This window comes from Salvelinus namaycush, chromosome 20, assembly GCF_016432855.1.
Source record: "Salvelinus namaycush isolate Seneca chromosome 20, SaNama_1.0, whole genome shotgun sequence".
In the NCBI taxonomy this organism is placed as follows: domain Eukaryota; kingdom Metazoa; phylum Chordata; class Actinopteri; order Salmoniformes; family Salmonidae; genus Salvelinus; species Salvelinus namaycush.
Window position 1 is genome coordinate 34487403 of NC_052326.1, and position 24603 is coordinate 34512005.

The 24603-nt window shown below is 43.8% G+C and overlaps 1 pseudogene; it reads right to left on the bottom strand.

The window, feature by feature from the left end:
• Window positions 1–143: 143 nt before the first annotated feature.
• Window positions 144–24165, bottom strand: LOC120064777 (annotated as a pseudogene).
• Window positions 24166–24603: the final 438 nt, after the last annotated feature.

Here is a 24603-nt window from a genome sequence, read left to right on the forward strand (position 1 = left end):
CAATGTATGTTGGTTCCCCTTCTCTTGTCTGGTGCCGAGTCGCCAGACTCAGTGGGTTCCCACTGCCCACTCGAATGTTCCATATTGCAGCACACAGATACTAAATTAGCATTCAAGAACAAGTCCCTTCTCTGTATTTTTTATGAAAACGTTTATCCATCACAGAGAAACATTAATACAATAATGTACTTGTTAGAACAATTAAAATGCAAACACAAAACAGCTTGAACAGAGTAAGCAAGCTAATTTAACCATTCTACAAACAAATGCTTACATTAACATAACAACATTTACACATTTTCTAATGAGCCTAAAACCGCTTTCCTGTCTGACAGTGTAGGGAGCAGTGGCTCAGATATCCTACAGGTTGTACGTCTGGCGGATGTTCAGTGTGTCACGCGCATCAGGTCTTGCAGACGGCACAGTGCATCTGCCATTGTGGAATGGGCGCCCTTGCTCTTCAGCCAATGGGACGGCAGCCGGCTCTCCTGCTCCTTGGTCAGTCGCACATCTTTCTTTCAAGCTGCTGAAACATGCCCACATACACAAGGTTATTAGGAAATAGTACATTTATTTAACTAGGCAAGTCAGTTAAGAACAAATACTTATTTACAATGACGGCCTACCAAAAAGGCAAAAGGCCTCCAGCGGGGACGGGGGCCTGGGATTTAAAAAATAAATACAATATAGGACAAAACACAAATCACAACAAGAGAGACACCACTACATAAAGAGAGACCTATGACAACAACATAAGGCAGCATCACATGACAACACAGCATGGTAGCAACACAACATGACAACATGGTAGAAACATTATTGGGCAAAGTCAACACCACAAAGGTCAAGAAGGTACAGACAACAATATATCATACAAAGCAGCCACACCTGTCGGTAAGAGTGTCCATGATTGAGTTTGAGTGTTCGTTGCAGCTCGTTCCAGTCGCTAGATGCAGCGAACTGAAAAGAGGAGCGACCCAGGGATGTGTGCACTTTGGGGACCTTTAACAGAATGTGACTGGCACAATGGGTGTTGTATGTGGAGAATGAGGGCTGCAGTAGATATCTCAGAGAGGGGGGAGTGAGGCCTAAGAGGGTTTTTATAAATAAGCATCAAGCAGTGGGCCTTGCGACGGGTATACAGAGATGACCAGTTTACAGAGGAGTATAGAGTGCAGTGATGTGTCCTATAAGGAGCGTTGGTGGCAAATCTGATTGCCGAATGGTAAAGAACATATAGCCGCTCGAGAGCACCCTTACTTGACGAGCTATAAATTACGTCTCCATAATCTAGCATGGGTATGTCATGACGTTGGTTTGGGGGTAGGTTTATGACAGTCATAAATACCTCTTTCCCCCTTTTTCTCTCTCCCTACTATAACTGATGTGACATAAGAAAACCCCTTGGTTAACATAGAGATTCTGGGAACATCAGAAGTGGGGGGAAATGAACTATATTCTGGTAATCCGACCAACTGAACATATGCGGTGGTACTTAAGGTATATTATGTCAGTTCAGTTGCCCTCTGACACATTCTCATCAATGATAGAATGACATAAACTCTACTGTGGAAAGTCTAAACGTCAGAGGTATCGGATTCACATGGAATTGTTGTTTAATTCAAATGTTTGAATATGACATTATTTGTGAAGAGGTGAAATGTAATTTTAGCTTCCAAATGAGAGATCTGGGCTTTCATAAGTTTTCCTCTGCTCACAGTGGCCCGCCCCTGTGAAGAGGCATGGGTTATAAACTTTTCAGACACACCCCTCTCCCTCCACTATAAAAGCCATTGACAAGAATATAACTTTCTGTTCCGGGTACGCTAGGATGACGATCCGGTGTCAGAATGGTTCAGATAATAACTACAGAACTAAGCCAACAGCAGCATGGACTTTGGTTGTGAATGGTATGAACTTTGAACTCGTATTCACTACAGAAGGGATACCTCCTAGCCGTTGAGTTAGCAACAGCTGCTACAAACGTAGGTTAGGAAGGACAGTCAGAGTATCCCGTCTACTACACACGACGTTACTCCAACGTATCCAGTGATCACCAGAGACATTCTTCAAAGGACAGAGGACTCGGGTTGGCGATACGGTCTTCCATCTACCACCAACCTACTGAAGCGCAGCTCAGAGTAAATATTTATTGCATTTTCCTTTTCAAATGGGCGGTAATTTAGAATGCATAAGATACTGTATTTACGATAGCACAGCTTCGCCTCTGTTCCAGTCTCCCGCTCTTTCACTAAAATCCCGCACCTTTTCTTTGTGTAACAAGCTGTCATATCTATTCCGCCCGCTAGGGACGGTTTTCTTTATGACGGCACTTTGTAATCAAGTTGTGATTTAATTGTGTATGTGTGTTTCTGTGTGATTAGTTAGGTATTTAGTAAATAAATAATTAAACCCAATTTTGTATTGCTGATTCAACTTGTTAGCCAGGATTCTTGCAGATAATCAAGGATTTACAACTTTCAGATGAGACTGAATAAACTGACGATTAAGGTGACTGCTATGGATGTAAACTATTACTAAATCTTTAAGAGTTTATTCGAAAGATAACAGCTCTATAAATATTATTTCGTGGTGTCCCTCTAGTTAATTAATATTTACATGATTAGTTCAATCAGGTAATATTAATTACGTAGAAATTATTTCATAGAATAGCATGTCATAGCAATTAATCTGGCATAGTCAAAGACACGACAGGTAGGAGTATGTGCTTTCTCTACCCTTAACCTTGTTCTGAACACCTCCAAAACAAAGGTCATGGTGTTAGGTAAGAAGAATGCCCCTCCTCCCACAGGTTACTACCTCTGAGGGTTTAGAGCTTGAGGTAGTCACCGCATATAAGTACTTGGGAGTATGGCTAGACGGCGCACTGTCCTTCTCTCAGCACATATCAAAGCTGCAGGCTAAAGTTAAATCTAGACTTGGTTTCCTCTATCGTAATCGCTCCTCTTTCACCCCAGCTGCCAAACTAACACTGATTCAGATGACCATGGTCCCACGTGCTGATGGTGGAGGACTCTGCATTAAAGTCCCTCAATGTACTTCAGGTATGCCTCTGAGTGGAGCAGGCGCCTAGGCTTGGGTGGAGGGTCTACAAATAAGGGTGTTGAGGGCTGCTGGAAGGCAGGCTGGCCCTGTCTTGGGTAGGGTGGTGGGGCCTGCTGTCCGGGATCAATCATTTAAAAAAAAAAACAACGTCAAGGGCCTCTTTACTCATTCTCAAATACAGATGTGAGTAATTGAATAACAAGCATTTACAGTCTGTGCTTTTCTAATATAAAATTGTATAGAAGTGTAGATTACCTGGATTCCGTAGGCTCCAGGAGCACCCGTGTGTTGACTCCTGCAGTGAAGGTATTAACATAAACAGTCAGAGTGCACCAGGACACAGCTGTCCAATAGGGTCTGGCTGCAACAGAAACCTTAAGCCACAGACGCTGTGAGACATACGAGCTAAGACAGGATGTTGAATGGTGCCAGAGAGGATTGTGGGTAACCGCAACCAACAGCACAGGTGGTGAAATTACATTAAGAATTATAAAATAGATACTAGTTAGCTAGTGTGTACTACCTAGCTATCCTAGCTATTGTGTACTAGCTAGCTGCAAAAGCAAGTGGTTAACATAACACTGTGGATCAGAGCTAGTGCGCCGAATGGTACACTACATGACCATAAGTAATTGGACACCTCATTCCAAAATCATGGGCATTAATATGGAGTTGGTTTCCCCTTTGCTGCTATAACAGCCCCCACTCTTCTGGGAAGGCTATCCACTAAATGTTGGAACATTGCTGCGGGGACTTGCTTCCATTCAGCCACAAGAGCATTAGTGAGGTTGGGCACTGATGTTGGACGATTAGGTCTGGCTCGCAGTCGGCGTTCCAAGTCATCCCAAAGGTGTTGGATGGGGTTGAGGTCAGGGCTCTGTGCAGGCCAGTCAAGTTCTTCCACACAGATCTCGACAAACCATTTCTGTATGGACCTCACTTTGTACACGATGGCACAGTCATGCTGATACAGGAAAGAGCCTTCCCCAAACTGTTCCCATAAAGTTGGAAACACAGAATCGTCTAGAATGTCATTGTATGCTGTCGTGTTAAGATTTCCCTTCCCTGCAACTAAGGGGCCTAGCCAGAACCATGAAAAAACATTATTCCTCCTCCTCCAAACATTACAGTTGACACAATGCATTCAGGCAGTGAGCGTTCTCCTGGCATCCATCTGCCAGATGGTGAGGCGTGATTCATCACTCCAGAGAATGCGTATCCACTGCTCCAGAGTCCAATGGCGGCGAGCTTTACACCAGTCCTGCCTACGCTTGGCATTGCGCATGGTGATCTTAGGCTGCAGTCCCGTTCTGTGAGCTTGTGTGGCCTACCACTTCGCGGCTGAGCCGATGTTGCTCCTAGATGTTTCCACTTCACAATAACAGCACTTACAGTTGCCCGGGGCAGCTCTAGCAGGGCAGAAATGTGACAAACTGACTTGTTGGAAAGGTGGCATCCTATGACGGTGCCACGTTGAAAGTCACTGAGCTCTTCAGTAAGGCCATTCTACTGCCAATGTTTGTCTATGACAATTGCATGGCTGTGTGCTCGATTTATACACCTGTCAGCAACAGGTGTGGCCGAAATAGCCGAATCCACTCATTTGAAGGGGTGTCCACATACACTATACAGTCGTGGCCAAAAGTTTTGAGAATGAGACAAATATTAATTTTCACAAAGTCTGCTGTCTCAGTGTCTTTAGATATTTTTGTCAGATGTTACTATGGAATACTGAAGTATAATTACAAGCATTTCATAAGAGTCAAAGGCTTTTATTGACAATTACATGAAGTTGATGCAAAGAGTCAATATTTGCAGTGTTGACCCTTCTTTTTCAAGACCTCTGCAATCCGCCCTGGCATGCTGTCAATTAACTTCTGGGCCACATCCTGACTGATAGCAGCCCATTCTTGTATAATCAATGCTTTGAGTTTGTGGGTTTTTGTTTGTCCACCCGCCTCTTGAGGATTGACCACAAGTTCTCAATGGGATTAAGGTCTAGAGAGTTTCCTGGCCATGGACCCAAAATATTGATGTTTTGTTCCCCGAGCCACTTAGTTATCACTTTTGCCTTATGGCAAGGTGCTCCATCATGCTGGAAAAGGCATTGTTCGTCACCAAACTGTTCCTGGATGGTTGGGAGAAGTTGCTCTCAGAGGATGTGTTGGTACCATTCTTTATTCATGGCTGTGTTCTTAGGCAAAATTGTGAGTGAGCCCACTCCCTTGGCTGAGAAGGAACCCCACACATGAATGGTCTCAGGATGCTTTACTGTTGGCATGACACAGGACTGATGGTAGTGCAAATCTTGTCTTCTCCGGATGCCCCAAACAATCGGAAAGGAGATTCATCAGAGAATATGACTTTACCCCAGTCCTCAGCAGTTCAATCCCTGTACCTTTTGCAGAATATCAGTCTGTCTCTGATGTTTTTCCTGGAGAGAAGTGGCTTCTTTGCTGTCCTTCTTGACACCAGGCCATCCTCCAAAAGTCTTCGCCTCACTGTGCGTGCAGATGCACTCACACCTGCCTGCTGCCATTCCTGAGCAAGCTCTGTACTGGTGGTGCCCCGATCCCGCAGATAAATCAACAATCAAGGAGACGGTCCTGGCGCTTGCTGGACTTTCTTGGGCGCCCTGAAGCATTCTTCACAACAATTCAACCACTCTCCTTGAAGTTCTTGATGATCCAATAAATGGTTGATTTAGGTGCAATCTTACTGGCAGCAATATCCTTGCCTGTGAAGCCCTTTTTGTGCAAAGCAATGATGACAGCACGTGTTTCCTTGCAGGTAACCATTGTTGACAGAGGAAGAACAATGATTCCAAGCACCACCCTCCTTTTGAAGCTTCCAGTCTGTTATTCGAACTCAATCAGCATGACAGAGTGATCTCCAGCCTTGTCCTCGTCAACACTCACACCTGTGTTAACGAGAGAATCACTGACATGATGTCAGCTGGTCCTTTTGTGGCAGGGCTGAAATGCAGTGGAAATGTTTTTTGGGATTCAGTTCATTTGCATGACAAAGAGGGACTTTGCAATTAATTGCAATTCATCTGATCACTCTTTATAACATTCTGAAGTATATGCAAATTGCCATCATACAAACTGAGGCAGCAGACTTTGTGAAAATTAATATTTGTGTCATTCTCAAAACTTTTGACCACGACTGTATATACAAAAGTATGTGCGTAGCACAATGACGCCCTGGAACAAAGCTACTGGCTCACGCTATACACAAGACTAAAAAACGTCTACATGTTGTGTGCGCACATACCATTTGAGAAGCAAAAATACCATCTGAGACACATGAGCTTTGAGGTTCACAGACCACGCAGCGTCAGCGCGCACAATCTGCAGCTGGATGCTGCTCCAGCTGGCCATCTTGGATTGTGTTGTCAAATACTGACTTTACAACTGCCCATTTAATATAGAGAAAGACCAAATTTGAGCTATTACAGCCTCTCAGCAACAATCTACATTGAATGTTCAGGTACTTCAGAAAACTGTGTTTCCATAAACATTGTATTTCCAGTGTTACAATATAATTTAGCAATGCATGACCCTGTTGATGAATCCCTCAGCGACTGAGTATCAGGCCGTGTGAACGGCTGTTGACTGGTTAGTCACTACAGGACCTCAGCTTATGTTACAGGTAGCCCCTCATGTACCCATCATGCCTTTGGGGAGGAGGAGGAGGGTATAGCAACACAACAGATACGTGCATCAGTGGTAGTGTTGCAAAGGGTCAGAAACTTTCCGGTACAGTTAAGCCCTGGAATTTGGGGAATTTTGCTTAAATTCATTTTTTTTTTAGCTTATAACAGTGAACCTTTTTTGTGGAATACACATATGGCAATTCTCGGTCTTGTGGCATATTTTGGTTAAACTATCCCCAATTCAATGGAATTGGAACCCTCTGCGATGCACAGTGCATTCCATCACATGTGCAGTGCACTCTTCCATCACATGTACAGCTGATTCTCAAGATCTTGCACACTAATGAGATGCTACTGATCCCACACTACTACACTGTCTGAGGCACGGACTACATGCTTTCTGGTAAGTTTTGATTACAATACTGGGTGGGGTGAATATATTTTATATGACATACATGATTTTTTTGTTAACTAGTAAATAGTAGCCTACAGCAAAGTGTGTTTAAATAATTTTTTACTTATTAACAATTTCTGCAAGTTAGTTTTTGTTTGCTTGAGCCTGCTAACTGAGGAGTGTTAATTCACCTGTGTCCATACATATTTAATTTTAAAACAATTATCTTACAAAGGAGTTGTTTAATCAAACTGCTTAACTATTTATTTGTACATGTTTTTTTTTTTACACCTTTTTTTCTAATCTTTACAGGAAAATGCCACAGGCACTATCTGATGTGTGGAGACATTTCACTGTAGCTAATGTAGAAGGAAAAGCTATGTACATTTGCAAATACTGTGCCAAATCATATGTGAAGAATGCAACAAAGATGCAGAATCATCTGCCCAAGTGCATAAAGTTCCCTCCGCGCTCACAACAAGCAACCGCTGACAAAAGTCCCTCTACTTCTACTCGAGGTAAAAATGATGAATCAGACACCTTATCGATAGCAACAGCTTATGGTCATCCTGGAATCAGAAGGTTTTTTGACTCAATGGAGGAACGTAGTCAGAAATGCTGATGAATGTCTTGCTCGAGCTGTGTATGCAACTGGTTCCCCTCTGATGCTCACAGGCAATGTGTATTGGAAGAGATTTCTGAATGTTCTTCGCCCAGCATACACCCCTTCAACCAGACATGCTTTATCTTCTCATTTGCTGGATGCAGAGTTCAACAGAGTTCAAGTGAAAGTCAAGCAAATCATAGAGAAAGCAGACTGTATTGCAACCATCTATGATGGGTGGTTGAATGTTCGTGGGCAAGGAATAATTAACTACATCATCTCCACCCCTCAACCAGTATTCTACAAGAGCCCAGACACAAGGAACAACAGATATACCGGTCTCTACATTGCAGATGAGCTGAAGGCAGTCATCAATGACCTTGGACCACAGAAGGTATTTGCACTGGTGAGAGACAATACTGTGAACATGAAGGCTGCTTGGTCTAAAGTGGAGGAGTTCAACCCTCACATCACACCCATTGGCTGTGCTGCTCATGCATTGAATCTGCTCCTCAAGGACATCATGGCACTGAAAACAATGGATACACTCTACAAGAGAGCCAAGGAAATGGTTAGGTATGTGAAGGGTCATCAAGTTATAGCAGCAATCTACCTCACCAAGCAAAGTGAGAAGAATAAGAGCACCACATTGAAGCTGCCCAGCAACACCCATTGGGGGGGGTGTTGTCATCATGTTTTATAGTCACCTGGAGGGGAAGGAGTCTCTCCAAGAAATGGCCATATCACAGTCTGCCGATATGGACAGCCCCATCAAGAGGATCCTCCTGGATTATGTATTTTGGGAGAGAGTGGTAAGCAGCCTGAAACTCCTGAAACCTATAGCAGTAGCCATTGCACGGATTGAGGGAGACAATGCCATCCTGTCTGATGTTCAGACTCTGCTTGCAGATGTAAGAGAAGAAATCCGTACTGCCCTGCCCACTTCACTGTTGCTTCAAAAGAATAAATTAAAAAGCGTGATGAATACTGCTTGAAGCCCATACAAGCCGCAGCGTACATGTTGGACCCCAAGTATGCTGGCAAGAGCATCCTGTCTGGGGCAGAGATCAACAAGGCCTATGGTGTCATCACTACCATGTCTTGCCACCTTCGCCTGGATGAGGGCAAGGTTCTTGGCAGTCTGGCGAAGTACACTTCCAAGCAAGGGCTTTGGGATGGAGATGCAATATGGCAGTAGTGCCAACATATCTCATCAGCCACCTGGTAGAAGGGACTTTGTGGATCTGAGGCACTTTCCCCTGTTGCCTCCATCCTCCTCCAAATCCCACCAACATCAGCCACCTCAGAGCACAACGGGTCCTTGTTTGGGAACACACACACCAAAGCACGCAACAGGCTGACCAATACAAGGGTTGAAAAATTGGTGACCATCTGGGCAAATTTGAGGCTTTTTGAACCTGACAACGAGCCATCCTCAACAAGGTTGGAAAGTGACAGTGAAGATGAGGCCTCAGAGTCTGATGTTCAAGAGGTGGACATTGAAGAGGTCCAGGAAGAAGACATGGAAGCCTGAGAGGAAGACAACCAAAGCTTTAGTTTCTAGACTATCATTTTACAGATGTATGTTGAAAAGGTTTTTCGGAGATGCGATGGATCATTGGGGATCATTTAATATTCCCTTTCTTTTGTTGTTCAGTGAAATCATCCCATGTGAAGAGTCAACTCATTTAATTAAAGTTCAATTCATAATTAAATTGTTTTTTATTTCTATTGGAAGGATTTAATAATTTGCAATTATGTCTACTTATGATAAGGTAAAAGGTTTATGTTTCTGTCTCCATAGGATAAGGTAAATATATCCCATGCTTAAAACATCTACATTTAATGTAGAATCTCTAGTGGCACAGCTAACACTGCGATGCGGTGCCTTAGACCACTGCGCCACTAGGGAGGCCATTGGGGTCGACGATCTTACCAAGACCTTTTGAAGTGTAAAAGAGCTTTACCTTCACAACATAACCACACATTTGCCCAGTGTATGTTGGTGCTCTGACCTGTGGAGGGGTGTAAGGCATGTCCATGTCGCTGCCTGCCACAGGGCTCTGGAGCTGGGGTATGGAGGTGTCTCCCAGCTCCCCATCATCCTCCCCCAGGTCTTCCAACTCTTCGTCAGTCATGTCGGCAAACTTGGCCTCCAGCACCGCAATCTTCCCGTCCAGCAGAGGGGATGGCTCCTTCTGGGGCACGATCAGCTTCCTGTACAAGACACGTGGAGTAGACTGGGTGCAGTTACACCTGGGTGTTGTGTTCTGTTCTACCTTAACTAAAAGGAGTGTTTGTGACTGACTCATAACTCACCCATCCAAGTTCACTCAATACTGCTTTATTGTGTTGTGGAATGTTTTTCTTACTTTTGCTGATTATGCACATTATCTTGAGGCATGTGAAGGTCAAACCACTCACCTGAAGTAATAGATTTCGGCCTCCACCACCTTCCCAGAGAGGGAGAAGCGCTTCATTCCCTTGAACTTCTTCATCTGTTTGTCACTCTCGATGTAGTGATTCTCACACAGCAGAACATCCTCCTCAGGCACCTCAGTGGGTCGGCACGAAAGGTACTCCTTGAAGGAGGACACTGCACACTTCCCTATGGAACAAGTGAACAGAGAGAGGGATATAAGCATGGCACATGTTCGGTGAAATACAATCAACCCATGGACTTAAACTTCAATGTTTCTCTTATCAACATTTGAAAATAACATAGCATTGCATCAACATTATAATAGTGTCTGTCAAAAGGGGACACAATGTAAGGGCAGAGAAAATACCTATGATACAGGTCATGGGGCAAGTCTCCTCCAGGTTGCTAAGGAACACTTCCTTCTTGTAGAACTTCCTGGTGGGCTCATGTTCCGTCTCCTCTGTGTGGATGAAGATGGGCCCAAAGAAGTAGGCCGCTCCATCCCTCTTCCACATCTTCTCAATCCTGTTAAACAAAAATAAAACCTACTTTATTTTAAATACACTAAATAAATAATAATTATATTTCAAGAAATATCAAATTCTGGGAAATGTGTCTGTAGAGTTGTATTTACCCTACCTGCCCACTCAGTGGCAGACTAGTCCATGTGAGCAAATATAGACGCAGTCTCCCACTTTTAGCCAGGTGTCGTTGTAGTAGAGCTGCTCATAGTACTGGCAGCCTGGCTCCCCATTGGTCATGTCCAGGGTTACATCCTCCCTCTCCTACACATACACACGCAGTCAGGTTGTCTTTGTTTGCACTCTGTTGGATCACATTTAATCAAATTCCTATTGGCCATGATTTCCAACCACTCACCTTATCCACAATAGTGTCCACGGCTTTGCCCTCTTCTTGTATCTCTGCAGGCTTCTCTTCATCTTGCTTAGGGGCGAACATGGATGCAACACGGATTACAGGCAACAGTATGTCCCAAGGGACAAACCTAACGGAGCTCAAGGGCATGATCCACATCTTGATCTTCTTGAAGGACTTGGTCTTGGCTGAGTAGCGAGACTCAGACATACACATCACATCATCTGCCTTGAAGCCCTCTGGGTGAAGCTTAAAGTAGTCCTGGAATCAGTCACAAAGCAAAAGCCAAGGTCAATAACATCATGCAATGATTCACTTGAAACGTGTCATGCTTCAACCATATTACAAAGAGCTGAAACATGGAAATAGAAAATAGCTTAGTACCTTAACAAACATGACAACACCTTTTCCCAGTATCTTGCTGACAGAAATCTGGTTGAAGTAGTCGCTCTTGAAGACCTCCTTCTCCAGGAACTTGCGTGTAGCAAGATAGAATGTTTAATTTGGCCTGTAGAACCAGCAGCCATACAGCCACTTCTCACCTGGAATGCGAAGAACACAGAGCAGTACTATTAAAAAAGGACAGACCAATTGATTCTTCATGTGTGCGTGATTTTGAAGCAGTCAAAGTGAACACATATACAGCAAAATAAATGATTGAATGTCAGACCATTTCCACAACAAAATGCAAAAATAATGCAGCATCACTACTACAGGGTTTGTACAAACAGTGGTAAGTGAAATTTAAGGACTTTCTAGTACTTTCTCAAGCACTAATATTTATTTTCAAGGACCATCAATTTGTACTATTTCCTATTATGCAATTGTTTCTAGTCACCAACAGATGGCAGTTTATCGCCACAACCTCATAAAAATAAACATACTATTCATCACTACCTTAACAGTTCCACTCAATAATATGTGTTTCACTACATATTTACTACATAAGAGTGGTAAGTCAGTACTGATGATGTTGACTAATTTCCTTATATGAACTGTAACTTGTTGCATGTTGCACTTATATTTTTGTTCAGTGTACATAATAATATTAAATTGTCTTTATATTTAAATTGTCTATATATTTTGCAACATTTTTGGTCCCACAGGCTGTCCCAACACATAATGACATGAAAGTGAATTCTGACAGTGTAAAAGGCCCTTAGTTGACTCTACAATGTTGTATTCTATACCCATTTGAAGAGAAACAGGTTATTAATGTGTTTGATAAGATTAAAGACTCTCTCAGGGTACCCTATTTACATTTTAGGAGACCCAACCTGGGTCGAGGACCCCAAGTTTGGTAACCACTGTACTAGTAACCTCTCTCCCTGCTTGCTTCAATGCTTCCTCTCTTCGTATCTCTCCTTTGCTTCCTTCATTGCAGCCTGACTCACCACTGTCGGTCTCACTACTCTCTGTAAAGAAAAGGTATTTTGTTATGAGAACTTATAGTAGCCCATCTTTTGATTATAGCTAGGTTCTTTATTAATTTAACTAGGCAAGTCAGTTAAGAACAAATTCTTATTTAGAATGACGCCCTACCCCGGACAAACCCGGACGACGCTGGGCCAATTGTGCGCCGCCCTATGAGACTCCCAATCACGTTCGGATGTGATATAGCCTGGAATCGAACCAGCAGTCCTGGCTGTAGGTACTCTGGAGACCAGACTGCCATGCCCCTCCGGCAGGGTCCTCACTCTTCTCAGCTTCTGTGGGTTCACAACTCAACTTGGTTAATCAGTCAAAAGTGACATGATTACTGAAAGCCCTATAACTGGTGCCACTGGGTAACTATTGTTGACACTGCTTTGATTGGTGGAATAGGTATATCTATCTGCCCTGCTACAAGTTGCTAGGTTCAGCGTGTCAGTGAGTGCAAACTTTTTTTCTCCTCCTCCCTCTTGAGCTTGTCCTCCTTTATCTTCTTGGGCAGTTTCTCCTTCTGCTTCTCCACGTCGTTGGACAGGTGTTTGGAGGTGTAACTGAGGGCGGGGGTGAGTAGGATTTCGCCATTCTTACACAGCTCATCTCGGACCCGGATAACAAACTGCTGCAGCTCAACTGCATCCTCAAAGATCTCAGAGTCCGTCCTGGAGTGACATCACATATACTTCAAATATACTTTGATCATATTCCAGGGTAATTTCATAGGACTTTCTAACTTAAATGCACAGAAATCAGACCAGGGCATCACGGTAGATCAGAGACTCGGGCTCGTTGTAGGTGCAGGCGTTGTTGAACATCAGCACCAGGTCCTCCACCAGCGCGTCTACATCCTGGTACTTGTTGGTCAGCATGTGGCTCTTGACCTTGTCTATGTCCACAGGCTTCTTAATGGCGATGTAGTAGTTGGGCAGCTCGGCGCGCGACGGCAGACACAGGAAGATGGTGCTGAGGCGGAGGCCACGCTTGTCTGTGAAGTTCTTTACCGCCTCGTACAGCTCGTTCAGCTTCTGCTGCAGGGGGGTCAGGTACTTGGACTTAATGCCACTCTTCCCTGGATTTACAGAGGGTGTGTGTGTATTAGCAATTTGGGGATAAAGTGATAATGTGAAACGACGAGACTAGAATGACATCCATATACTGGATCTGAATAGTTTAAAACAAATTGGATCGTCAGCAACGTACTTATTTTCAACTTTGGTGACGTCATGTCATCGTCGTCAGGCGTTGGGATAAGATCCCTCTGTTTGCCCTTCATGATTTTCTCCAGGATGTTGGCATCGTTATTGTTATGAATTTTATGAATAATGACTAAATGATGTATACATTTAGTGTAGAACTATAACTAACAGAATTCTACCCTGTCACTGTATGAAATTTATTAGAATCATAAATCTAAATCTGATGTGTGTAGTTTTAGTCAGAACTAGTACAATGACTTTTTGTTCCTTTTTAGTATGTAAGCAGGGTGCAAGTGTGAGACAATGTATGAGATAAGAGTAGCTATCGACAGTCAAGCTGTACTACTGTGTTCCTTTCAGGACATTCTGTCCCCACCCAGGGAGGGGAGACCTTGGGCTTGTAGTAGATTGTATAACAGGTGAAAGGCAATGTAGGAAATTAAGAAGACTTGTGAACTATATTGTCATTGTTTCTGAGAGGGACATTTATGACGAAATGTAAGGTATATAGACCAATGTACAGGAAACGATAAGCAGAGCTCTCTAAATAAACATTCCTGACAATTGTAGCTGGGCCTCCGCCTGATTCATTCCAACCAGTTTCCTACAAATTCTGGGTATCAGGCTGAGTAATCAATTCAATTGGGTTTATGAACACTGAGAACATAATTCTCTTAACAGTTATAGACCTGGATCAACATCAAGTAGTCAGTGGTGAAACTGAGGGGCATTTAGAGCAAAATACATACACGGCATGTATGTGGACACCTGTTTGTCGAATATCTCATTCTAAAATCAAATCAAATCAAATTTGATTTGTCACATACACATGGTTAGCAGATGTTAATGCGAGTGTAGCGAAATGCTTGTGCTTCTAGTTCCGACAATGCAGTAATAACCAACAAGTAATCTAACCTAACAATTCCACAACTACTACCTTATACACACAAGTGTAAAGGGATAAAGAATATGTACATAAAGATATATGAATGAGTGATGGTACAGAACGGCATAGGCAAGATGCAGTAGATGGTATAGTGTACAGTCTATACATATGAGATGAGTAATGTAGGGTATGTAAACATAAAGTGGCATAGTTTAAAGTGGCTAGTGATACATGTATTACATAAAGATGGCAAGATGCAGTGGATGATATACAGTACAGTATATACATATACATATGAGATGAGTAATGTAGGGTATGTAAACATTATATTAAGTGGCATTGTTTAAAGTGGCTAGTGATACATTTTTACATAATTTCCATCAATTCCCATTATTAAAGTGGCTGGAGTTGAGTCAGTATGTTGGCAACGGCCACTAAATGTTAGTGGTGGCTGTTTAACAGTCTGATGGCCTTGAGATAGAAGCTGTTTTTCAGTCTCTCGGTCCCTGCTTTGATGCACCTGTACTGACCTCGCCTTCTGGATGATAGCGGGGTGAACAGGCAGTGGCTCGGGTGGTTGTTGTCCTTGAGGATCTTTATGGCCTTCCTGTGACATCGGGTGGTGTAGGTGTCCTGGAGGGCAGGTAGTTTGCCCCCGGTGATGCGTTGTGCAGACCTCACTACCCTCTGGAGAGCCTTACGGTTGTGGGTGGAGCAGTTGCCGTACCAGGCGATGATACAGCCCGACAGGATGCTCTCGATTGTGCATCTGTAGAAGTGCTTTTGGTGACAAGCCGAATTTCTTCAGCCTACTGAGGTTGAAGAGGCGCTGCTGCGCCTTCTTCACAACGCTGTCTGTGTGGGTGGACAATTTCAGTTTGTCCGTGATGTGTACACCGAGGAACTTAAAACTTTCCACCTTCTCCACTACTGACCCGTCGATGTGGATAGGGGGGTGCTCCCTCTGCTGTTTCCTGAAGTCCACAATCATCTCCTTTGTTTTGTTGACGTTGAGTGTGAGGTTATTTTCCTGACACCACACTCCGAGGGCCCTCACCTCCTCCCTGTAGGCCGTCTCGTCGTTGTTGGTAATCAAGCCTACCACTGTAGTGTCGTCCGCAAACTTGATGATTGAGTTGGAGGCATGCATGGCCACACAGTCGTGGGTGAACAGGGAGTACAGGAGAGGGCTCAGAACGCACCGTTGTGGGGCCCCAGTGTTGAGGATCAGCGGGGTGGAGATGTTGTTACCTACCCTCACCACCTGGGGGCGGCCCGTCAGGAAGTCCAGGACCCAGTTGCACAGGGCGGGGTCGAGACCCAGGGTCTCGAGCTTGATGACGAGTTTGGAGGGTACTATGGTGTTAAATGCTGAGCTGTAGTCGATGAACAGCATTCTCACATAGGTATTCCTCTTGTCCAGATGGGTTAGTGCAGTGTGGTTGCGATTGCGTCGTCTGTGGACCTATTGGGTCGGTAAGCAAATTGGAGTGGGTCTAGGGTGTCAGGTAGGGTGGAGGTGATATGGTCCTTGACTAGTCTCTCAAAGCACTTCATGATGACGGAAGTGAGTGCTACGGGGCGGTAGTCGTTTAGCTGAGTTACCTTAGCTTTCTTGGGAACAGGAACAATGGTGGCCCTCTTGAAGCATGTGGGAACAGCAGTCTGGGATAAGGATTGATTGAATATGTCCTTAAACACACCAGCCAGCTGGTCTGCGCATGCTCTGAGGACGCGGCTGGGAATGCCGTCTGGGCCTGCAGCCTTGCGAGGGTTAACACGTTTAAATGTTTTACTCACCTCGGCTGCAGTGAAGGAGAGCCCGCAGGTTTTGGTAGCGGGCCGTGTCAGTGGCACTGTATTGTCCTCAAAGCGAGCAAAAAAGTGATTTAGTCTGTCTGGGAGCAAGATATCCTGGTCCGCGACGGGGCTGGTTTTCTTTTTGTAATCCGTGATTGACTGTAGACCCTGCCACATACCTCTTGTGTCTGAGCTGTTGAATTGCGACTCTACTTTGTCTCTATACTGGGACTTAGCTTGTTTGATTGCCTTGCGGAGGGAATAGCTACACTGTTTGTATTCGGTCATGTTTCCGGTCACCTTGCCCTGGTTAAAAGCAGTGGTTCGCGCTTTCAGTTTCACGCGAATGCTGCCATCAATCCACGGTTTCTGGTTTGGGAATGTTTTAATCGTTGCTGTGGGTACGACATCGTCAATGCACTTTCTAATGAACTCGCTCACCGAATCAGCGTATTCGTCAATGTAGTTGTTGGACGCAATGCGGAACATATCCCAATCCACGTGATCGAAGCAGTCTTGAAGCGTGGAATCAGATTGGTTGGACCAGCGTTGAACAGACCTGAGCGCGGGAGCTTGCTGTTTTAGTTTCTGTTTGTAGGCTGGAAGCAACAAAATGGAGTCGTGGTCAGCTTTTCCGAAAGGGGGGCGGGGGAGGGCCTTATATGCGTCGCGGAAGTTAGTATAACAATGGTCCAAGGTTTTACCAGCCCTGGTAGCACAATCGATATGCTGATAGAATTTAGGGAGTTTTGTTTTCAGATTAGCCTTGTTAAAATCCCCAGCTACGAAGAATGCAGCCTCAGGGTGTGTGGTTTCCAGTTTACAAAGAGTCAGATAAAGTTCGTTCAGGGCCATCGATGTGTCTGCTTGGGGGGGAATATATACGGCTGTGATTATAATCGAAGAGAATTCCCTTGGTAGATAATGCGGTCGACATTTGATTGTGAGGAATTCTAAATCTGGTGAACAGAATGACTTGAGTTCCTGTATGTTGTTATGATCACACCACGTTTCGTTGATCATAAGGCATACACCCCCGCCCCTCTTCTTACCAGAAAGATGTTTGTTTCTGTCGGCGCGATGCGTGAAGAAACCAGCTGGCTGCACCGACTCCGTTAGCGTCTCTCGAGTGAGCCATGTTTCCGTGAAGCAAAGAACGTTACAATCCCTGATGTCTCTCTGGAATGTTACCCTTGCTCGGATTTCATCAACCTTATTGTCAAGAGACTGGACATTGGCGAGTAGTATGCTAGGGAGTGGAGCGCGATGTGCCCGTCTCCGAAGCCTGACCAGGAGACCGCTTCGTTTGCCCCTTTTACGGCGTCGTTGTTTAGGGTCACCGGCTGGGATCAGATCCATTGTATTGGGTGGAAGGCAAAACACAGGATCCGCTTTGGGAGAGTCATATTCCTGGTTGTAATGATGGTGAGTTGACGTTGCTCTTATATTCAGTAGTTCCTCCCGACTGTATGTAATGAAACCTAAGATTACCTGGGGTACCAATGTAAGGAATAACACATAAAAAAACAAAATACTGCATAGTTTCCTAGGAACGAAGCGAGGCGGCGCCGGAACACAAATCATGGGCATTAATACGGAGTTGGTCAAGTTCTTCCACACCAATCTTGACAAACCATTTCTGTATTGACCTCGCTTTGTGCACGGAGCCACTGTCAAGCTGAAATAGGGAAGGGCCTTCCCCAAACTGTTGCCACAAAGTTGGACGCACAGAATCGTCTAGAATTTCATTGTATGCTGTAGTGTTAAGATTTCCCTTCACTGGAACTAAGGGGCCTAGCCCGAACCATGAAAAACAGCCCCAGACCATTATTCCTCATCCAAACATTACACTTGGCACTATGCATTTGGGCAGGTAGCGTTTTCTTGGCATCTGCCAAACCCAGATTTGTCCGTCGAACTGCCAGATGGTGAAGCGCGATTTATCACTCCAGAGTCCAATGGCGGCAAGCTTTTCACTACTGCAGCCGACGCTTGGCATTGCGCATGGTGATCTTAGGCTTGTGTGCGGCTGCTCGGCCATGGAAAACCAATTATTAAAGCTCCCGACTAACAGTTATTGTGCTGACATTTCTTCCAGAGACAATTCGGAACTCGATAGTGAGTGTTGCAACCGAGAACAGACAATTTTTATGCGCTATGCGCTTCAGCACTCGGCGGTCCCGTTCTGTGAGCTTGTGTGGCCTACCACTTCACGGCTGAGCAGTTGTTGCTCCTAGACATTTCCACTTCACAATAACAGCACTTACAGTTGCCGGGGCAGCTTTAGCAGGGCAGAAATTTGACGAACTGACTTGTTGGAATGGTGGCATCCTATGATGGTGCCACATTGAAAGTTACTGAGCACTTCAGTAAGGCCATTCTACTGACAATGTTTTTCTATGGAGATAGCATGGCTGTGTGCTCAATTTTATACACCTGTCAGCAACTGGTGTGGCTGAAATAGCCGAATCCACTAATTTGAAGGGGTGTCCACATACTTTTGCATATATAGTGTAATTGCTGCACTACATTCTGCTGACATTATGGGAATGTAGTGTCTATCTTATAAATCATGATTAAAAGACATTAGTACATTGCTGCTAAATTACTGCCAAATAATCTAGTATGCACGCTTCACACTGCCCTGAGTCTCATCTCTGATTGGCCCATCACCTGTGAGCCCTCCTCGTTGTAGTGGCGTGCATTGCGGAACATGAGCTTCATGTCTTCCAACAGAGCGCCCTCCGTCATGTACTTCTCAGAGCGGATGTTGTGATCGATGGTCTTCGGGTCCATGGGCTCTAGGATGATCTTGTAGTAGTCCGGGTAGTCCTTTTATGGAAAGCTTGACCATGAAGAGCTCACAGAGCTTCCGGCCAGTGCTCATCTCCCGGGCCTCTGTCACTGTGGCGTACAGGACCTTCATCTGGTTCTTCTTTGTGTTCTTCTTATGGCTAGAGGTCACAGGGGTGTGGGTTAGTTAAAAGAAGGAAACATTATCTTCAAGGATCAATAAAAAACAATGCCATAATATGTTGGCCATTCATAATTTCATCATGCACAAAACAAGCATCTTATAAACCAAAAGTACAGGAACTTTTTTGCAGAAGTATCCTGGTATTTGTGTGAATTGTGTGCCGGCTGATTCTGTAGTGTGCGGAGTAGGTGAAATGAGAATTGCATACCTCTTTCTCTTAGTGCTGCCAGTATCAGCCATTGTAGAAGAGAGCATGCTGTCCCCGTCCATGCTGTCGTTCACCCTCCTCAATAGCTCCTTTCTCTTCAGCTAGGAAAAGACACATACACATCAATATCAACTAGCTTATCTTCCTCCCACACGTTCATGAATACAAACTGGCACCTCTTACTCTCCCCATCTCATTATCTCTCTCTTCAACATTTCTCCACTTGCACAAAAGTAGTGCCCTCCCAAACCTACAAGCCATCATGGTTCGGCAGCTCCAATATTTCATCTTCAGTCTATTTATAAGTAGAACACACAACTATCCACAAAACAATTGATTGCAACTGAGTACAGAACATAGTGAAGACTGCCCAAGACACTACTGGTACAGAGGACAGTGAGGCAGACCTAATCAATGTTTAACACCACAGAGACCAGATTACCTAAGCAGCAGTATCATCTCATTGTAAATTAAATACTTCAGTAATGTTACACACAATAATTAGCATAGGATACTTTACAGTCATACAGATATGGATAGACAACTACAGCAGAGCTTGGGTTTGAACTTGAGTTTCAGCATTGGCAGCTCATGCACCCACTGACCTGCTGAATGTGGTTTAGTTTCAGCATGCGCTTATAGATGGAGGAGTGAGGCACATTGTAGCGCTTGGCATTCTCAAACATCAGAGTGATGTCTGCGTCTAGCTGCTCAACACTCTCATACTCGTTGTTCTTCATTTTGTTCCTGTGTGTGGGGAATTAAGGGTTCTCGTATTTGGGAAGGGATGGGATAGAAATACACTGTACAGCTCACGCCATGTTACGCCACAACAAAACATACAGCAGCTGATTTAGGAAAATGATTAGGCCTGAATAAAACTTGACATAGACTATTAAATGGACCATCTTGGAGCCCAGATTACATAAATCACACTTGCATGAATTTGTTTCAAATAACCCTTTTTTGTGGAACAACTTTTCAAATCTGCCATTTATTGAGCAGAGATACTGTCCTTCCACTGTTTGGCCTACCTAATCTGTTGCAGGGAGATGGGCTGGCTGATCTGCTGGTAGTAGTCTGGGTAGTCCTTCCTGGAGGGCAGCTGGAGGAAAGGCTCGGAGATAAGCTGTCCCTGGCTGTTCCTTCCGCCCCACATAGCCTCGTACAGCTGGAAGATGGGGGTACTCATGTCCATGCTGTGGTGGATGCTCTCTGCCTCCGACTCCCCCTCGTCATAGTGGACAGACCCTGGGCAATGAGACAATCGAATCAGACAGATGAAGTCTGAAGTCTTCTGACAAACCCTCATATATTAGTATACTTAGCACTGCAATGTCCCTTCTGTTCTTATATGTTCCTTATTTTTTACCAGGTTGATAATGCAGAGCCACAACAGCTAACAGACCAATGAGACGTACCAGCCAGAATGCCATTGTCCTCAATCCCATACTGAAGAGCCATGGTAATAGCTGAGAGCTGGTCTCCCTGGGTTGACCTTCTGTTCCTGACACACACGTTTAATTCATGGAAAATCCTTGTAAATATTGCATGTTGTTTGCTCAGAAATTCTACTTTCTGTTCTATGGTATTGCTTACTTGATGTGAATGCTGGATTTGATGGGCTCAGCATGCTCAATTTCTGTCTTTCTCTGTGAAAAAATATTTCTGATGGTGTTGGCATCCTTAAATAAATAAGAAAGAGTGAAGAAGCAAACAAAACTGACATCAGAATTCTGACATAATTCTGAGTTGTAGTACAGCATACCTTAAAAACCTGTGACCCAGGGTCATTGTATGTTTTGGCATTCTTGGCCAGGAGATCTATGTCTTTTGCCATGGCGCTGACACTTCTGTAGAGGCTCATCTAAGAAAAAAATTGACCAGTGATTTATTGTATGCACACCACTTACAGTACATTCAGTCACTTCTGGGCAATGATTTTCAGATCTATTGGGTCCTTTACTATGGCATAATAGTCTGGGTATTGCTGAGGGGGAAAACATAAAAAAAAAAAAAAATCAACAATCAAAACTGTTTCTACACATAATTTCTATTTGGCACAAAATCGAAAACCAATGTAACTGGGAATCAAAATGGCATGCCCATACTCTAATATTTCATAATAATGCCTTGTGATCTTGAGGGCAGACTTTTGAATCCCCTCCCCCCCAAATGGTCCAAATGTGGAATTCGTATCCTTACCGATATCACGGACAGTATTGGTTCGAGAACATTCCAAGATTTGAAAGATACATACACGTTACCAGACAACTCATTTTTTCTATATTTACAACATGGAGTCTTTTGGGAAACCCAACTACCGAGCCATCCAATGATGGGATTTATAAATAAATTATCTGGGCTCCAAAAAGGACTGATCGCTATAATACACTGCTCAAAAAGATAAAGGGAACACTTAAACAACACAATGTAACTCCAAGTCAATCACACTTCTGTGAAATCAAACTGTCCACTTAGGAAGCAACACTGATTGAAAATAAATTTCACATGCTGTTGTGCAAATGGAATAGACAAAAGGTGGAAATTATAGGCAATTAGCAAGACACCCCCAATAAAGGAGTGATTCTGCAGGTGGTGACCACAGACCACTTCTCAGTTCCTATGCTTCCTGGCTGATGTTTTGGTCACTTTTGAATGCTGGCGGTGCTCTCACTCTAGTGGTAGCATGAGACGGAGTCTACAACCCACACAAGTGGCTCAGGTAGTGCAGCTCATCCAGGATGGCACATCAATGCGAGCTGTGGCAAGAAGGTTTGCTGTGTCTGTCAGCGTAGTAACCAGAGCATGGAGGCGCTACCAGGAGACAGGCCAGTACATCAGGAGACGTGGAGGAGGCCGTAGGAGGGCAACAACCCAGCAGCAGGACCGCTACCTCCGCCTTTGAGCAGGAAGAGCACTGCTAGAGCCCTGCAAAATGACCTCCAGCAGGCCACAAATGTGCATGTGTCAGTCCCCGTCCTCATCATCGTCATCATAATCCCCCCGCTGGACAAACTCATTCTCGGTGCGCAGGTAGAGGTCCCACAGCTTATAGGCTGCTCTGCACTCTGGAGTCTGGCTACAGACATTCAACACACTCCCTTTCATTTGGTTAATTCCAGGTTTTAAGCCTTAGACAGGGCCTTTATTAGGAAAACTCCTTCATACAAAACATTGCCTTGTAAACATTACTTCTCTCCCCTAAAGAGTCCAGTAAGTGAATGTGTTTGTTATTACAGGCAGGGATATATTACCTTGTAGTATGCCTTTGCATTGTTGAATAAGAGCTGAAAGTCAGACGTTATCTGGTCCACATCATCGTACTCCTCCATCTTCAGCTTCTGCTGGATCTTCATCATGTCAATGGGATGTGTCACAATGTGGCAGTAATCCGGTTGATTCCTTCAAGGAAAGCACAATAGATAAGTGAATTTAATGAGGCTTATGTTCTTAGTAATGGAGATTTCTTTGGTACCCATTCTATGTTAACCATCCTCTGTACCGTCTCTTGGGTGCTCTCATGAACAGCTCACATAACATCCTTCCCTGGTCATCGTTATAATCTCTGATAGTGTTGTACAGTTCATGGCATACTGCAATCTGGAGGCAAAACATAGTAGATGAACACAAAACAATACAGGCAACAACAATGTTTATGAACACTTATTCAAAAACTACACATCGATTTGACTTGTGCCTGCGGATTTAGAGTCAAAATTCAATAATTCAATTTGGGTTAAGACATTATCCAAAGGCATTACCACAAAAGTTGAGTACTATATTTGTATTGGAAAGCAATGTTTTCTACACAAAAAAGGCTTTTAACTGAATTTACTGGATCAACAGTGTGAATGTTAGAGGTTCTTCTCCTTTTCCAACCTACTGAAGATGCTGAGGATGACGGCTGTCCATCCTCAAAGTCCCTCCCACTGACACTACTAGAGGGGGACGTAGCCCTTCTCCTTTTTGAGCCCATGATGAGTCCAATACCTGGAAAGATGAAAAAGGAAAAAATAACAACAGCATATTAAGTCAATTTAGGTACAATGTTACAAATATTGTGAGATATTGTATTAACATTCTCATCAAAAGGGCTCTAATCATGCTTCGATGCCATTACCTAGAATAGCATGAAGGCCCTGTTCAGTGATCAATTGTAATTACTCCTCACTGTCTGAGATGAGGAGTGCAGTTGGGTGCTGATTTGACAGCTGTCTGGGATAGAGCAGCTGTAGCCTAATTTGGGCATTTTATTCAGAATTGCCTGTGTCCCCATTAACACTAATGGCAGATGATAACATTCTTGTTTCTCTTTTGTTGCGAGATGACAGAGACGTTGTTGCAGCAGTTTCTTTACAGACAACAATGGTACGTACATCTTGCTGGTTGAATATTAGCTACCTGGCTAGCCTCAGCATCATTTACGGCAAGCTAACGTTAGCTAGCTAACGCTACCCATCATCTCCCTGACACACAAAGAGAAAGATGTGAATAAGTACTAAATATTTAACCACACGGTTGGGTGAATACTCATCGTTTAAACCTGCAAGATCTTACCTTGAGTCTCTTACTAATTATACTCTGTAGAAGAGAATGCAAACCATTCGAGAAAGCTGATCATTTAGAAAAATAAAATGTGTGTGAACGTAGCACCAGTAAGGACGCATTCGATCACTTCCGTTATAAACTTCAAAATAAAATATTAGATTGATTCAAATGTGATTTATTCGAATTCTTTTAGACCACAATCTAAAAGCTTTTATTTGGACTATTTTAATTATTTTAGACCACAATGATTAAAATGACATGGACAGGGGAACCTGATACTAGATCAGCACTCCTACTCAGAGACGCACATCCCCTGGGCTCAAGACATGGACAGAGAAACTCAAGAGAGGGGTTTGTTCTTTAATTTTGACAGTGTATCCCCAAAAGTAACTTTCTAATTATTGCTAGCTGTTGCCAGTTGTGTATACAACATCCATAATTGCATAAATTACTATTTTTCTTTAAAGAAAATAAAATGTTGTCTATCATCAGTGTAGGCTAATGGCAATGGAAACTAGAAAGCGAAAGCATACTTTG